The 18,084-nt window shown below is 37.1% G+C and overlaps 1 protein-coding gene across 1 annotated transcript in view; it reads left to right on the top strand.

Moving 5' to 3' along the window:
* Positions 1-18,084, top strand: part of LOC125226452 (cAMP-specific 3',5'-cyclic phosphodiesterase-like) — a 729,130-nt gene that overhangs the window by 81,877 nt on the left and 629,169 nt on the right. The window lies entirely within an intron of this gene.

Raw genomic sequence — 18,084 nt, 5'->3', positions numbered from 1 at the left:
CCACAAGTAAATGTTTATTTCTAGGTAAGTTAATAAGGTTTCTAAACAATATATTTTTTATTCAAAATGCCCGCCTTTAGCTTTAATACATGCCCTCAAACGATCCGGCCACTCGTCTATAGATTTACGCACTGTCTCCATTGGAAAATTTGCCACTGCTACCTTCAAAGATTTTTTTAGAGACTGACCACAATTTATAGTCCAGGGGATTTAAGTCGGGACTAGATGAGGGCCAATCATCTGCCTTGATGAAGTCCGGAACATTCCTTTGCAGCCAAATCTGGGTGGTGCGAGCTTTATGACCCGGGGCTGAGTCCTGTTGAAAGGTCCAGTGCACATTTTTAAACATTGTATCGTTGAGTGGTTTAACTACTGTTTCTAAAACCGTATCCTGATACACTTTAGCTGAAATTTTTACTCCTTTTTCGCAAAAATGGATCTCAGAGACGCCTTGATACGACACACCCCACCAAACCATGACGTAAGCTGGATGATGACCTCGCTGAACCCTTCCAACTATCTCTTTAGCTTCTCGAGAGTTGTGTGCGTATACTTGAGACTATACGCCATACCAATATCGATTCTCTAAAAAATCTTTGAAGGTAGCAGTGGCAAATTTTCCAATGGAGACAGTGCGTAAATCTATAGACGAGTGGCCGGATCGTTTGAGGGCATGTATTAAAGCTAAAGGCGGGCATTTTGAATAAAAAATATATTGTTTAGAAACCTTATTAACTTACCTACAAATAAACATTTACTTGTGGTAAATAAATTACATTATTTTAATAACAGAACTTATGGCTAGAATAGGTAGAGAGACACCGCATTATAAAGCGTAAATAAAGAGCACACGGGCACCAGACAATATGACAAATTTTTATCGTAAAATACCCTGATTTGAACAGCGCAATTACGAGTAATTAGCAGCCCAGATTCAACGCTAAACTTTTTTTTTATAAATACTCCTATACTACACGAGTCCTGGGTGTAAACAGTAACATAACGACCAAACGGTGGCGTTCCCACACTAAATTACTACGGGAAATCATATGTGTGGTGACTTTGAGTAGCCGTATTGTAGTCAAGGTGGTCTGTGAGTGCATCAGATGGCACAGGACGAGAGTAAATGTCGTAAGATTCACTTGGCTTCCGACACTAGATTTGCGCGTCTCTGAGCGAAATAATAGCGGCTCTTTTTAAAACAATTACGGCAATCAAATCCTTACCTGTCATCAAATACCACAAGAAGAGTTTTTGGTCAATCTGGTTAAGTTTGATAGAATGACTGATGGACTTTACAATTGCCAAGAGTATGCTCTTATAATAGTGTGATTGATGGTACCTACTTATTGTGCATGTATTACACGCTAATAACTTTTGCAAGTTTAGTCTCGTAGGGTTTTAAGGCACAAAATTATATAAACAAACTAGCTTTCGCCCGCGGCTTCGCTCGCGTTAATTTAGAAAATTGCGGAATGCACCATACAAACTTCCACCTCCCATTTTACGAAGTTGGGGGGTTAGAAAGAGACAAAAAGTAACCTATGTCACTTACCATCCTTTCAACTATTTTCACTTAAAAAATCAAGTCAATTCGACGCTTTGTTTTGCCGTGAAAGACGGACAAACAAACAGACACACTCACTTTCCCATTTATAGTATGGATTTCGCCACCATGCACTGAGTGAAACTACTTAATATTTTTACCACACAAAAACGAAGAAAATGCCAAGTCTGTCTGAATCATTACAAAAATTCGAACCAAGTCCAATAAATTTTTCAAAATCGCGACTTTCTCATCCGTTTTCGAAGTATCAGACCCTTCACCAGTTGGCGTAAAAAACTTTAATTACAACACGTTTCAAGTTACAAAATTTCACATCCGGTTTTTGTAAAATATAAATGAAAGAGCACTCGTAGCATAAATAAAATTGCCAGCGGATGAACAAAGGGAATTCGGGGTCGTCACACGGCCATAATGCTTAGTGTCCTGTGCGGGTAACGTTCGGAATATCGACATTGCGTTCCTATTTTAAGCACGTGAAAAGTGGTCGGTATAGGTAGCGGTGTCTATACACTGCACACGGGAAAGCCGGGGAACATTGGACCACGAAAGTTGTCTCCCAGAAGTTTGTTGGAGTAAATTTCTGGGTGGAGGATTTACACGGCTTCCGACTTTGTTGGAGTATATCGAATTTGTGGGAAAACGGCGTCACAATTCTCTCATATCAGACAGACCATCTATTTCGAAGACAGGAAAGTCCCTTCGGCCTTTAGGCGCTGCTATTAGTGAAATTGGCGATTTATTTAATGGACCGTTAGAATAAAGCGGTTTTCGATAGCAGAATAGAGAATTTTAGAAAATTCTGAAAGTTTTGAAGTATTTAACAAACCAGACAGACACTAAGCAGATAAAATCACAAATTATGTATCGAGCAGGGTTAAATAATCTTTTATTTCTTCTTGAGTTTTATGAGATGTTAATGTAAGAATAAAAAATATATACATTTACGAATATATTTGTTTATGCACTTTCACGTATTGTAGCATTGGTTAGGATGGCCAAAATTATATGGTACTTGAGTGCTGACGATACGTATCTAAATAGGCTTTAATTTGCATAAGAGTGTTTTTTTTTTATAAAAATGTGTAATGAAATATAAAGCATATTTTAGAACTAAGCGTCTTTTCTTTTCACTTATTCGCCATTCTTCATGAACCGGAATGATCAGATTGTGAGATTTCAGCGAAAGTCAACAAAGTGGGCAGTGCACGCTTATCTTTTCTTAGGGTGGGTGGAGGTGGGAGGGGCGGGGCGGCATTCAACAGGCGACGGTCGATACGGCCGGCGCCGCGCACCGGGGTACCTACCTACCATACCCTACCCTACCTACAACACAGATCATGCCTTTCACAAAGACGCGCGCCGTAACGCGTAATTCCCTGTTACGAAAAGCCAACTTGGATGACAGGAACGATACATGCGATACGAAGCGTCACGCTGCCCTACTCCGTTGAACTTAGTTTGAGACTACGCGGTTTGTAAGGGGTTCGACTAATTACTTAATAACACACTTTGTTTAACGGGGATTAAATTGTTTCTGAACTGTTATGGAGGGAAAATATTTTTGGTTTGCTAATTGTGTAATAGCACATTCTTTCAAGACAAAATTATTTTAACGTTATTTAAAATAAACTTGCAGTAGCAACTTGGAAAAGATTGCGACTATTCTATTCTGTCACTTACTTTAAAGCCAATACATATAATCGTAATAAGTATTAGGTATGTATATGATACACTTAACACGGGTTATAAAGCGAATTACTAAGATTCTTACAAATCTATAGGCCAGTGTTCTGTGTTCATAGCGCATGTAATATTTTTTTTGGAACTGTTCACTCTTCGACCAATTGTAAGAGGCGAGCGCCTAATGAAGAAAGAAGTAGTAACATTTGATCTAGAGATGGGCCGAATACGGATTTTGCCGAATATGAATATTCGGCCGAATATTCGGTTCAGGTGTTACCGAACCGAATATTGGGTCCGCCATATTTTAAATCCTGGCTTAGACTTAAAAACTTTTCAATGATTGGTAATGGGTACATGTATCTTAATAAGGCTCTTAATGTTCCTTTAATTTGGTGCATAAGGCAATTTTGGTTTTTGTTTCTTAAGCTATGTTAGTTTTACTTTTTTACAAAATTATTGTATAAATTTATATTTTAACGCATCTTTAACTCCCTTTGGTAGTTACTTAGAATGCTGAAATACGAGTATGTATAGGAAGTTATTATCCGATGAATTACGAAACAACTTACTTACTCTATTTATTTACTTCATTGTTTATTCGGTAAATGTTCGGCAATGTAACGGCCGAATACGAACATTGAAAAAATTGCCGAATGTGCCGAATACCGAATATTTGGCCCATCTCTAATTTGATCTTTGTAAGTATCATCATTAACTCGCTTGCCCTTATCCCATCCATTTGGGGTCGGCGCACCATATCTCCTTCCACACCTTTTCAGTCCCCCGTCGTCTCACTTACGTCGTCACTTACCTGGGTCATACAAATTTTATAACATGGTTACATTGGTTACTTGGTTATAATACAGGATGAAATAAAAAGGATCGTTTAAACTTTGCATCAGCAGCGGCTGATCCATACAAGCGGATTCCCACAGGCTTGCCTAAAATTGGTTACTAGTAAGATACCTAATGTATAACCACAAAATTAAAATTTTGAAAAAACCCCGACCGCGACCTAGTGGACCGATTTTCATGAAACATGGCTAAGAACACTCCCGACTAACTCAACTTTCAGACAAAAAAAACTAAATCAAAATCGGTTCATCCGTTCGAGAGCTACGATGCCACAGACAGACACACACACAGACAGACAGACATACATACACACAGACAGACACGTCAAACTTATAACACCCCTTCGTTTTTGCGTCGGGGGTTAAAAAATAGATTTCTTTTTGCTCAGTGTTGCCTAGCAGAAATTTCACCAGCCCCCACTGCTTTGCATAGTGACTTTTGAGGTAATAATTAACAACTTTTATTATGGGACCATTGCTGAAATCGCGAAAAAAAATATAGCTGTTTCATAGAAATGAGCGGCATCATGACAGTCGAAATGTATGAAAAAGAATGCAAAGTTTGAACGGTCCTTTTTATTTCACCGTGTATATCTCTCTTGTGGAGATGCTGAAAGTTAAGAAAATCTATAGCTAATTTTTATTTAAGCTAAATTCTTACAGTCAGATATATTTTTAACCCCCGACGCAAAAACGACGGGGTTTTATATGTTTGACGTGTCTGTTTGTCTGTCTGTCTGTGGCATCGTAGCTCCCGAACGGGTGAACCGATTTAGACTTAGTTTTTTTTTGTTTGAAAACTGAGTTAGTCGGGAGCGGTCCACTAAGTCGGGGTTTTTTTTTTCAAAATTTAAATTTTGTGATTATTCAGTAGGTACCTACTTGCGACTAGTTCAACCTTCATAAAAATGTAATGTGTAGTTTTCCCGCAGCTTCGCCCGCGTACTTAAAGTAATCTTATTCAAACGTTGAACTTTGGACCCCCATTTCACCCCATTAGGATGTGAATTTTTAAAAATCCTTTCTTAGTGGTCTTTTACGCCTTAGAAGGAACCCATGTGGCAAATTTGCAATATCTAGTACCAGCGGTTTCGGCTGTGCGTTGATATGTCAGTCAGTGAGTCAGCTTCTTCTCTTATATATTATAGATATCACTTAAGCATAATATTTAGCGTTTTTACTAAATCGGTTTGAGCCACCTGCTTTCGTTACGTACCTATTTTTACGCAGTCCACAATTTCTTCCACCTTCCACCCTCTAGATTCCCTCCCACATTAATTTGTATAATCTGTGTATCAGGATTTTAAAAGTAGGCTGCAGCAGTTGTTGAATATTTTAGTTCTGAGTACTTATATTTGGGTTACATTATTATTCATTGCCGGGTTTTTGCGTTACATTTGGAGATTATTGCATGGTATTGGTGGATATGACTATAATTACGGATATACACCTATACACGTGTGAGAATAATAATTACTTAACGTAGTTTCGTAAATATTTCGGAAATAAATTTATTTATCTGAGAACAATATGAGGTAGGTGGTAGGTAATTTGAGTAAGGTGAATTATTAAATGGTTTTCGTGATTGCCTGTATACCCTAGCAATATATTATTACATTTTCAATGTCTAAGATTGGAACAAATCGATTTAATTACAGAAATTTTAGTAAACTACTTCCAATCAACTTCCACCTTCATTCAAAATTCTTTACCTTAATATTAGTTATCAATCAAATTGAAACTATTTAAGTAAGACTCCCTGCCTACTAGAAACAAGGTAGCTTGGGTTGTGTTTGTGTATGTTCGAGTATCTTGTGTACGTCAAGTCTACTAGATTTAAGCCGCAGATTATACCAAGTCTCCTTATGCCCGTATCTCACTATTGTACCTGAGCACTTAGCCGTGAGAGAATTGGAAATGGAGATGGCTTTCAATCTATGTTATAGTTTAGGTACGTGTTTCATTATTGATGTAATTTATGTAAATTACCATTTTAATGTAAACACGCACACTATTATTTCACATTACAATTATTTTTTATTCGTTATTATTTATTCACTATTATTTGTCCTGGATCCAGGCTTTATATACAACCTTTATGAATATTATTTCAAATACGTGCAGACAACAGGTTAAAGATATGAGATATAAATATTTAAGTATTATTTATGTATGAAATAAAACTATGGAAACGGATTAAATCGCGTATAATGAACCCCCCCCCACCACCACCGCGAACCACCACCACCACCACCACCACCACCACCACCACCACTACCACACCACCACCACCACCACCGTTGACCACGAACGCTGTAAAGAGTTCGAAACGTCGGGATGTATTTTAAATTCATTATACGCGATTTAATCCGTTTCCATAGTTTTATTTCATGAGTAACTATCGCGGTAACCGAAGACAATATTATTATTTATGTACCTACAGACCCCACAGTCAAGTGAAAAATATGTGTCGAAAAAATCAACTTATAAAATATGGTTCTACGCTCTTATTACATCAGATTAAGATTCTATGGGACACATTTTTACACTTTTTTATGCTTGATTGTACTCATCTTGAGGCATACATATAGGCAAGTATGTATTCTGTCTGCTCTATTTGAATCAGTAACGCACTGTGGACAAATGTGAAGAGATAAATTCGACCTTTAGCGTGTTTCGCAAATTGCAGCTCATTTTGTATATTTTGGGAATCACGGACGAATGCTTCTGTCGGTACAATTTACAATGCGTGTATAATACAAGGGATTTGATTGTTTTTTGTTAATATTCAAATGTGTTATAAAACCAACATTTTACATATAACAATAGTATGATTTTATGACTGTATAACACCAATTTTATCAAACAGACAGTTTGGTGCTTAAATTATAAAATTTTTGAGAGAGTTCTAGAATCTTCTATGGTCGAAAGTATATAAAGGGCGAGTCGCACAGTTTCTCGTCAGTCATTCACTAGCTGTCGCCGAGCTAATATAAGGAAGAAAATGGACGAATTAAAAGTGCATGTAAGGCATTGCTTACTATATGAATTTCAGTCTGGCCATTCAGCCGCCGAAGCAGTGCGTAATATATGTCAGCGTGTTGCTCCTGAAGTTGTGTCTGAGGCCACGGCGAAACGATGGTTCCAGCGGTTTCGTAGTGGCGACTTTTCATTATCAGATCAACCTAAGTCTGGTCGACCGGTGAAGATTGATGTAGCCAAATTAAAAACCTTAATTGAAGGAGATCCGAGGCTAACGAGTCGTACTCTTGCTACCGAGTTAGGCTGCTCTCATGTCATCATAGAAACACATTTACACGAGTTGGGAAAAAACTACAAATATACAGTGTTTGGATACCACACGAACTTGATAGAGATCAACTAAACCGCCATGCCGATATCTGCATACAACTTCTGTCTTTTCACCGCACATTCAACTGGTTGGACCATCTTATCACTGGAGATGAAAAATGGGTCTTATATATAAATCACACACGCAAACGTCAGTGGCTAGCTCCAAACGAAAAAGGAATAGAGGCACCAAAAACAGAGCCTCACCCAAAAAAAGTTATGCTGTCCGTTTGGTGGGATATTCATGGTATTATTCACTGGGAACTCCTACCAAGTGGAATGACTGTTACCGCACCAGTATACTGTAATCAGCTTGAAAATTTAAACCAAAAAATCTGTCAGAATCGTCCACAGCATGCTAAAGTTTTTTCTTACACGACAATGCTCGCCCACACATTGCAAAAGTGACTCGGCTAAAGCTATTGGAGCTAGGTTGGAAAGTGATACCTCATCCACCGTACTTTCCAGACTTGGCACCTACGGATTACGCATTGTTCAGATCGCTAAGCAATGCCTTGAATGAAAAAAAGTTCGATGATCAAGCCCATCTACGACAGTACATAGCTGAGTTTTTTGAATCTAAACCTAAGAACTTCTTCGCCGATGCTATTCATTCTTTACCAGAACGATAGAGACAAATAGTAGGTAACGAAGGCCGTTATATTTTTGATAAATGATTAAAATAATAAATTAAATAAAAATTACAATATTGGTTATGATTCGCTCATTACTAGACGTGTGCGCCGCGCCGGCGCGCCGCCGCCGCCGGCGATTTTGACCACGCCGCCGCCGCCGATTATAAATCGGCGTGAAATCGGCGTGACCTTGGTGGTTAATAAACTGCTCAAACTATTCGTATTCGATTACGTTTTTGGACCTTTTATGCAATATTTGTTACAATTTCCAATATATATACTTTATTTTTATTAAAATATCCTATATTGAGCACTAAGAAAGATGAGGAACCGCCGGAATATGAAGTTATAATGCCATGCGAAACCGGATATGTGGGGAGATAAGATGACTTTGACCCGGCATACGACTTGATACAATTTTATTGTTTACAGTATCTAGTATCTACGAGAATATTATATGTGGATCTTCTGCTGTATTTTTATCTGGGTGTGTAATATATTCAAGGTTTCATGGTTCCTTGAAATATTGCCCGTTCTAAAATACCTATTGCCCACCACCGCGGTGGCTAATTGCTTACAGCCGCTGTGTGTAAGACTGTAAATCAGCTGATTGAATAGGAGGCGTTTGTTTTTTGCAGCTTACTCCCCCAGGTAACCCGGGTTTGCTTCATTTTGCATGATCCTAATTTCGTTGCTGATCTGGTTCTGCAGGAAATGAAGCTTTTCATTCCATTCTCTGTGGTTTCAATCAGTGACAAATGGCAAACTCATTTGGTCGTATCGTGTTTTTAAATAACCTAATATGTGTCCCACTGTTAGGCAAACGCCTCTTCTTCCTCCCTCCTCCTATTCAATCACGGTTTGATGCCCGCTCCTGCTGAGAAATGTCACGAATACAATCGGCCCTTGTGCATGGCTTTCGTCGATTATGAGAAGGCCTTCGACAGTGTCGAGCATTGGGCCGTGTTTGACGCTCTTCATCGCTGTTCTGTAGATGCGCGCTATGTTGATCTGCTTCGGGAGCTATACGGCTCGGCAACCATGCAAGTTCGTCTCCATAAAACAAGCGAACCGATTTCCATCAAAAGGGGCGTGCGACAAGGAGACACTATTTCACCCAAGCTTTTTACGGCATTACTGGAAGACGTCATAAAAACGCTTGAATGGGACAGAACCGGTATCAACATCCATGGTGTCTTCTTGTCGCACTTAAGATTCGCCGACCATATTGTTTTGTTTGCCGAGTCCCTGGATGATCTACAAAGTCTATTCCTTGCTTCTTTAAAGGTAGGTCTCAAGATGAATATGTCCAAGACCAAGGTTATGTCGAACATCACTGGAGATTCGAATCCTACCATAACGGTTGGAGCCGAAAATCTGGAGATGGTCAAACAATACGTTTATCTTGGACATATGAACAACAAGACAAAGAGATATCCAGGAGAATCCAGCTAGGCTGGGCTGCATTCAACAAACTAGCGGATATCCTTAACTTAAGTCGAATAATGTTCCACAATGCCTGAAGACTCATCTCTTCAACCAGTGTGTCCTGCCCACCATGACATACGGTGCCGAGGCATGTACGCTCATTAAAAAGGCTGTGCATAAGATACGGGTAGCACAGAGAGCGATGGAGCGCACCATGCTCGGCATTAAGCTTCAAGATCGAGTGAGGAATATCGAGATCCGACGCCGAACCAAGGTGCGGGACGTGGGTGACGTCATTTCCAAACTAAAATGGAATTAGACGGGGCATGTTGCCAGGTAGAGTGATGGCAGGTGTACCAAAATGTTGACCGAATGGTGGCCGCTATCGGATGTAAGAAGTGCCTGGCATCCGTTGGCTCGTTGGGTTGGGTGGACGACATTCGAAAAACTACGGGGCACTTCTGGATGAAATAAGTTCACGCCGAAAATAACACTGCTAATACCTATAAGAAACACACATACGCATGTATAACGTAATAATAGTCGATAGATTAAGCTTATCTTAAATTCAGAGCGAGCGGTGTAGTTAGCAATATGAGATGTGTCCATAATATTCTACAGTTAGATATTAATAATGTCTACAATCATTTCACTCTAAAGGAGCTCGCTCAGCGGGTTACTCCGTGCCGAATGCAAATATACCTACTAACACCTCTTAGTTAGTTTGTAATGTAATATTTATTCGTTATATGGAAATACTGAAACTTGATATGGATGTCGTAAAGTGCTCCTTCTAAGGGCCACTAGAATTAGGATAATTCTGTAAACGTAAAAAATGTATACGCTTTTGTAGCGCCTCAAGGTTTGTTAGTTCCATTAAAAAAATACACAATTCCCCACGATTCTCACGAAGCTTTCAAGAGCAGTAGCAGTATTTTTAATAGTAAGTACCTAGATAGTTTGCTTCTGTGTTTTATTGCAACCTATCTATGTATACTCCACTTGTTCTTTTGTTATGATTAGGTATTTGACATTTGAAAATACTTCACCTATGTTGTCTAATAAGTTAGACAACCGAGGTGATCTATTTATATTACGTTCGTGGTAATCGTATTATCCGCCATCATCAATTTTATTGTCACTGTGCACTGATCTTATGTTACACATTAATCTTAGATAACGTTTGTACACTTGTCGTCAGAACGATTCTATCTTTGCTCATCATTTTACACGTCAGAAGTGACGTGTTGAACTTTTATTCGCACATAAGACTCGGTTAAATGTTTTATGACCGCTGATTGAATCTGTTTGTCACAGACTACAAGGGCACTTTATGCTGGTCGGTATGAAGCGATGCAATAAGGTGTGTGAATGAGGTCTCTTGTCTGCTTCCGTCGTCGTAACTTGTGAGGCGAGGCGCGGATACGTACTATATCCGCCAGGAGCAGATGTTTCCTTTGGGGGTTACAGGTGTAAGTGCAATCAATAACTGTGCGGGATTGGTTTGGAACTAAGTGAGCTTTAAGCATATTATGAGAATAATAATTTAAAATATAGATCTACACTTTTGTATATTTAGTTAACACAACCACTGTCAGTGACCCGTTATAGTAGACCTGGGTACGTAGCCGAATGGCACAAACGCTCACGACTCACGAAGAGAAACGCTCGTAGATATCTATCTCTATTGCTCTTGCGTATTGGCGCGACAGAGCCAGACTACCTTTCGCGGCGTTTCGTTTTCGTTTCGCGTCGCATTCGGCTACGGCCTCTGTGTTTGTAGGTGCTGCTCTCTACGGGGCGAAAACATATCACCTTACGTGTACGTTTTTCGTATGTACGCATTGTACGCGTAACGCGTAGCTCGATTTTATTAGTTAGTATTGATATCCACAATTCCACACTATGAACAATAAATACCTTTCAAAATAAATTACAAAAGTACAGTTTTTTATTAGTTTATTTTGATGCTATTTTTACTACTTTGCAGGTGACCCTTTCAGGAAGTAAAGTTATGAAGGTCGCATTTAAAAAATGAAAGTCGTTACTCACCGTTACTCAACGTCAACTAAAACATCTCTAATTCCACTACACGTGGTAAACTAGCTTTCACAATGTAAACATTCCAAACGAATTATTTTCGAGGTTAAGTTCAAAAAAGCAGCACATTCATTTTAATTATTCATGGCTAGGTATCGATCCACGCCATCTGGTGGGTCGCTCCTCCCGCGTCCGCAACTTCTACTCCACACGCCACTTTCCCTGAGAGAATTCGCAATCAATGGGGTCACATTTTCCTCGTTTGGAACTTTCTTATCAAGCTGGTACGTAATCACAGTCGTAATTTCAAGTCTCTAGCTGGTAAGGGCAGTTGACTCCTAGTTTGCTGTAACAACTTTGATTTAAGTTTGTATTGTAGTAAACGTACATTTGAATATCTTCTAAAGGTTTTTGAGTAATATTTAATTTTAGATTATTTATTTACATGAACATATTTACATAATTACTTATATAAGAAACTAGCTTTTGCCCGCGGCTTCGCTCGCGTTAGAAAGAGACAAAAAGTAGCATATGTCACACTTTATCCCTTCAAAAAATCATGTCAATTCTTCGCTCCGTTTTGCCATGAATGACGGACAAATAAGCAGACACACACACTTTCCCATTTATAATATTAGTATGGACTAAGACTAAACAAAAGCTGGCTAATATCTAAAATAGGCCCTTGAGGCATTGTGCCATTTAATTAGACACACAATACTTATCGTAGCTTAAAAGAGATCAACGACGGCCTTAATATCTAGGGTTGTAAATAGAAAAAAAAACCAAATGTTTTTTTTTTCAGAATTGTGAAAAAAAAACATGAATAAAAAAAACCGAGCACCATGGTTTTTTTTCTAAATATGGTTTTTTTTCAGATGAACAAATAATACGACAATAACGGTTTTTCGTGAGTTGTAACGTGTTTCAATAACAATAACGTACATTTTAATTCAATTAACATTCAGTATACAAACGTTTATTGGGGAATCCCCGATGCTGCGTGTAGCGTGGAGAGGCGGTGGTGTTTCCAACAGTAAATAGCGATAACTACCAACTACAGAATTCGTAAATGTTACTTTTATAAGACCAGAAATTAAAGTTATTTGATTAAATTCGTTTAATAGTTAACATTAAGTCTAAAAACCCGTATAAAAGTATTAACTATTTTGCAAATTTTGAGATTTCGTACTTTAGAAAAAAAACATACTCCAGAAAAAAAACCGTTTTTTTCACGGTTTTTTTTCATGTTTTTTTTTTCAAGCCAGAAAAAAACCGTTTTTTTGCAACCCTAGCCTTATCACATATAATAACTAGGCTACAGTGATCATCGACCTTTTGGAGAGGAAACATTTACCTCTAAGCATATATTAATAAGTCTGCGTTCAAAAGAGCGCGTAACCTTTTCATGAACTCGCTTTTATTTCATTTGCCACGGGCGATAGGGCGGGGAAGCGTTTAACCGGAATTCGTACATGACGTCACTGAAACCTTGGTGTTGGCAGATGAAATGGGATTACATGGAAAAATCACAATTATAACAAAAATTGAGACTACCTCATCTACCACCACGAACGTAGTATTTTCCTCCCTGAATATTTTACATTAAGAAAATATGTGTGCACAATTCGATGTATTGAGATTTTTTTCCGTTATTTTAAAAATTAGAAGCATTTGTTTGGGGCTGGCTTGATCTGTGTAAGATGTCGCCCAATATTTATTTATTATTTATATTTTTTTTAAAATTTTGACGGTTTTACAAAATGGAGGAAATCCAAACTTAGGGCTTATATCTATGTATGGTTGAATACATCAAATTGCGGAAGAATATTTATATACAAATGGAGGAAAATAGAGGTAAAGACTAGCTACCACAAAACTTGATTTGAATCTGAAGATATGTAATATTTAGGGAGGTGCCATTTCAGACGCGCTGAACAAAATATTATCTCCAGATTTCACGGTCTTCTGTAACAACAATCGCACCATTTGCGTCAAATCTATTTTATCTGACTCCTTAATACAGTCCATTTCAATCTGGGCCCTAATTTTAATGTCTTTATTCGTGTTAATTAATTGCCTGGACTCGAAGTATTTAAATTGGAAAGCATAATTTCACAGGAACTTCGTATTATTATAAGAAGTTGGTAATTAACGAAGTTGATGTTAAAACTGTGATCACTTTCGTGTATAAAGGTGGTTATCTAAGATTATGTTGAATTGTTGGCCATAGTCTGAGTGCATAGTTTATCGTTGAAAATTTAAAGGCTCACCCTTTGCTTCCGCTAGTCTGTGGCCATAAGTAAGCTCCATTTATAATTTAAATTCATAATATATTTTTCTTCTCCCGTACTTTTAAATGACATTTACAGAGTCGTGCAAAGATCTTTAAAATCCTACCTTATAGATGTCAACTAAATATGTCAAGACAAGTCTATCTATAGTCTATTCCCCAAAGACTAATTTGTCACCTAAAAATTATTTCCAACATAACAAACAAGTGAATTCATACATCAGATAAAAAAAAACAATATATTTACCTGACTCTAAAAATAAAGTTATACTCATCCAGCATTTTGTTTTCAGTAGTATGCCACTCTAGAACCCTGTCTCATTTAAACCGTGTTCTATTTGCCATAAGAAGTCACATTGACGTTTTCTGTGCAAAGGTTCTACAGAGGCCTATGATTCAAATTGGTTGACTGTACAGTGTACACCCTATCCGGTTATAGTGTAAGTGTGATATATCTAAAATTAGTAGCATTTAATGAAATAAAGTAAGGCTGAATGCGCAATAAGTTGCTCATGATTATTCCACGCCGCTCCACGCCTCAATTAAGCTCGGCTCCAATCAGAACGAGAATAGCTCATGTATTATAATCACATGTAGTTGAGTGAACATTTGTCAAATTAAAGTCAATGAATTCTTGTGGGGTGAAAACTATACATAATTTATAAATTATTTCTCAAATCATTAATTTCTACCATTAAATATCTAATTTTTCAACCGTTCTAGACTAACTCTTAAAAACATGGAGTTATAGTATTTTTGGCAACGATTAACGAAGGGCAAAGTTCAAAAATGACTCCCCAAGAAGAGAAAAATGCATTGATATTTATATACATGTCATGTATTTATTTACATAGTCATATTACCCATAGTAAGTGGGCTATTGAAGCTAAACTTCATTGACAGTCTGATTATACCGCTCGGTCTTTATTGAAATCCTAAGGCCAGACGGGGCAACCACACTTTTCACCTTGAGGAAAGGTAATGGCTGGTCATTGTGGCAGGGCCTTTATTCATTGCTTCTAGAGCAGGCGCATTTGCCCTTACATTATAATACTTATATCTAACATGGGTATATTGCTACGTACGAAATGTTAAGGTTGATACTGACAAGTAAATTGTTAGCGTTTAGGGTAATTTGATGTAAATTCTTTTCGTTATAATTATAAATTAAATTGACTTTAAATATGTAACTAAATACTAAGTTTGAGTATTGTTGAACTATTTTTAACTAATCAAAATGGGCATATTATTTACGTAATCGCGAAGATAAAATTACTCTCCAATGGGACATATAAGGTTAGACAGTCAACAAAATGTACAGCCAATTCATTTTGCCACTTTAGGTTATATTAAAAGTTGCTCAGATAACACACGTCACACAGATTTATGGAATCTGTTACAAAATCAAGTGTTCACGCGGCGTGTGACGTCACTCTCCGTAATCCACTCAGCGGGCGGTGACGGACTCACGCCGATCTTGATTGTGATTGTTCACACCCAATGGAAGTGGTTTGTACTTTGATTACATTACACGTATCGGTCGTATAGTCGTGCATCTTACAAACATAATATACATACAATATACCTATATGTGGGATTTCATGCTATATTGGACCTTTATCAAAGTAATAATGCAGTTAAACTGAAACTAAACAAGCAATGTGTACCTATAACAGTAGGTAATGAAATATCATTAAAATTATATCTCCCCCGTAGCCCAATGGCATTTCTACGACGCGAAACGAAAACGAAACGCCGCGAAAGGTAGTCTGGCTCTGTCGCGCCAATACGCAGGAGCGATAGAGCGAGCGAGCGTTTCGTCTCGTGAGCATTTGTGCATTCGGCTATGCACGCTGTAATAATTACGAACGTAGTATATACATACTACAGAATAACATTATTGATTTAGTTAAAGGTCAAATCAATTTTATACCGATATTTGTATTGTGTTGTGTATTATAAATGGTGTGGCCATTAGTGGTTTTTACTATTGTCCGTGGAAAATTTAATATTTTTCTACTATGGCCCCGGCAAGGCCAAAGGTCGCAGGTTCGAGTCCTGCCGGAGGTGTGAATTTTTCCATTTTTCTTTAATTTAAAAATATGTAATATCGCTCGCAGACGTTTCTGCATGATAAAAAACAAATTTTTCTACTATTTATTTAGGTGCCTGTGGACGTATGTACCTTGACATCCCACTTATTCACTTTTTCACTGTTTTTTTATATTAATACGAAATGGAAATAATGTACTGATTTAAAATGTTATTGTTTCAGGTAAGGTGACCGGTAATATCGCGATTGCACCGGGCTGGGTAATTAAATAAATTAATAACTTTATTGTAATATATTATGTACGAACTCGTTAATACGCCAATTACATTTAATTTTTTCGGAAAATACGAGTAATTCTCAGCAAATACTTTCATTTGTTTTTCAGATTACATTAATTAATCTGAGTTTGCATCATCACAGGAGTACCATTACATCATCATTAGGATATTAAATGTCATTCGGAAATCGTGCTTGCCCTTAGCTGTATCATGACACCCCTTGAGTTGCAGGCGTCCATAAGTTACGGTGACCGCTTTCCATCAGGCGGACCGTATACCTGTTTGCCACTGACGTGGTATAAAAAAAATCACTGGTGCCGGCGAGACGCTCAGCGACTGAATGACATCTTTCAGATAACATTCTGATGTCGGTGTATGTGCGCTTGAAATGTCCTGCGTATAAGATCAGTACGTTTTGTCTTGAACATTGAATTGAAAGTTTGACAAAGAAATATTACGAACGTTTGTAATTAGCCTAGTGGTGTGTTACACGAAAACTCCGGTGAAATAAACGACACATTTAAAGCAGGTAAAATATAAGTTTAACCCTTAAATGCATGGTGATTATATATATGCATCATATATTTGATGGCCTGTGGCTACATAGCTATCCAAAATCACATTTATAGCTTAATTATTATTCAATATTCAGTATTTATTATTATGTATTTAAAAAATAATTAAATAAATAAAATAATATTATGATTTACTATTTATTATTTAAGGATAAAGATGAAATGGCGGAAAAGTGTGAAAAAACAGGATGTTGACGATTTTTAGTATGTGATTTAGGCAGATTTATTCGGAGTTAGTAATTAGTTTATGTTTAAACATTTTACCATGGGGGTTTCACTAGTAGTGTACCTTTCTAATAGTGGTAAAACTTTACAAATAAAACTTACCAAAAATTATATATTATAATTTATATAAATAAGTTTTGGCCTATTTAACTTCTAGCACTGATTTAGTATTAAAATCGTAATAAATATTTTTTTTATTATTTTTCCCAGAATTAGAAAACCGTTGTCTATCACACATATTCATATCTCGTTAAAAGAAAAATTCATGCATTTAAGGGTTAAGTGTACCTAATAATCGTGAAAGTTTAAATCAGTGTTTTCCAAAAGTTTGTACTATATGTGTTTTATGTTAATGTAAATAATGTATTATGTTAATAAAAAACTTTTATCGTGTGTATGCAAATATTTAGGCTTCAATCAAATCGTGTTTTATTTATTTATTCAATAGTAGTGTTTGCGATCCATAAGTTATCAGGTAAACATCGCTTATTAGCGATTAAATCACCTGCCACCGGGATTGATTTTAAATAAGTAGAATTTTTATCGTGTTATGCCAAGACCTTTTAGTGGTACTATAACATTTTAATTTCATTTGTGATTGTTCATTCCCTACCGAAATTTCCCCGTAATGAATGTTTACGTCGCTATGGAGCCCGTGAACTCGGCTCAGGGTGTAGCTATGAATTTATGGTCAGGGCTGCTAACAGAATTGCCTACTGAAAATCAATATACGCGACATAACTCGTGTTTATTTTGATATATTACGAGTAATAACTTGTTCTTTTATACTGGGTTACTTTTTATACCTTGTACTTTTGGCACTTGAAAAAAGTGTAAACAAACCTGAGCTGTCAAATTTGAGGGTTGTTTATTAGGTAACGTTTGGTTCCTGAATTTTTTTCTCTATTTAAAAATAATTGAGCTCACTACTATTTTCCATTTCATTCCACTAACATGTAATTTCGTTTAATTTGACGAAACGTATACACCTTCACGAATATAAAAATATCGTCATTACATTTAATGAATATTATTATTTTCTTCAGGGAATCATCAACCAAAAAGTACCTAATTTTGCAGAGGTTTAAAACTTATGGTTGCA

The sequence above is a fragment of the Leguminivora glycinivorella genome, chromosome 5 (assembly GCF_023078275.1).
Source record: "Leguminivora glycinivorella isolate SPB_JAAS2020 chromosome 5, LegGlyc_1.1, whole genome shotgun sequence".
In the NCBI taxonomy this organism is placed as follows: domain Eukaryota; kingdom Metazoa; phylum Arthropoda; class Insecta; order Lepidoptera; family Tortricidae; genus Leguminivora; species Leguminivora glycinivorella.
Note: the sequence above shows the minus strand (reverse complement) of the source record. Positions and strands in the feature narration are given on the sequence as shown.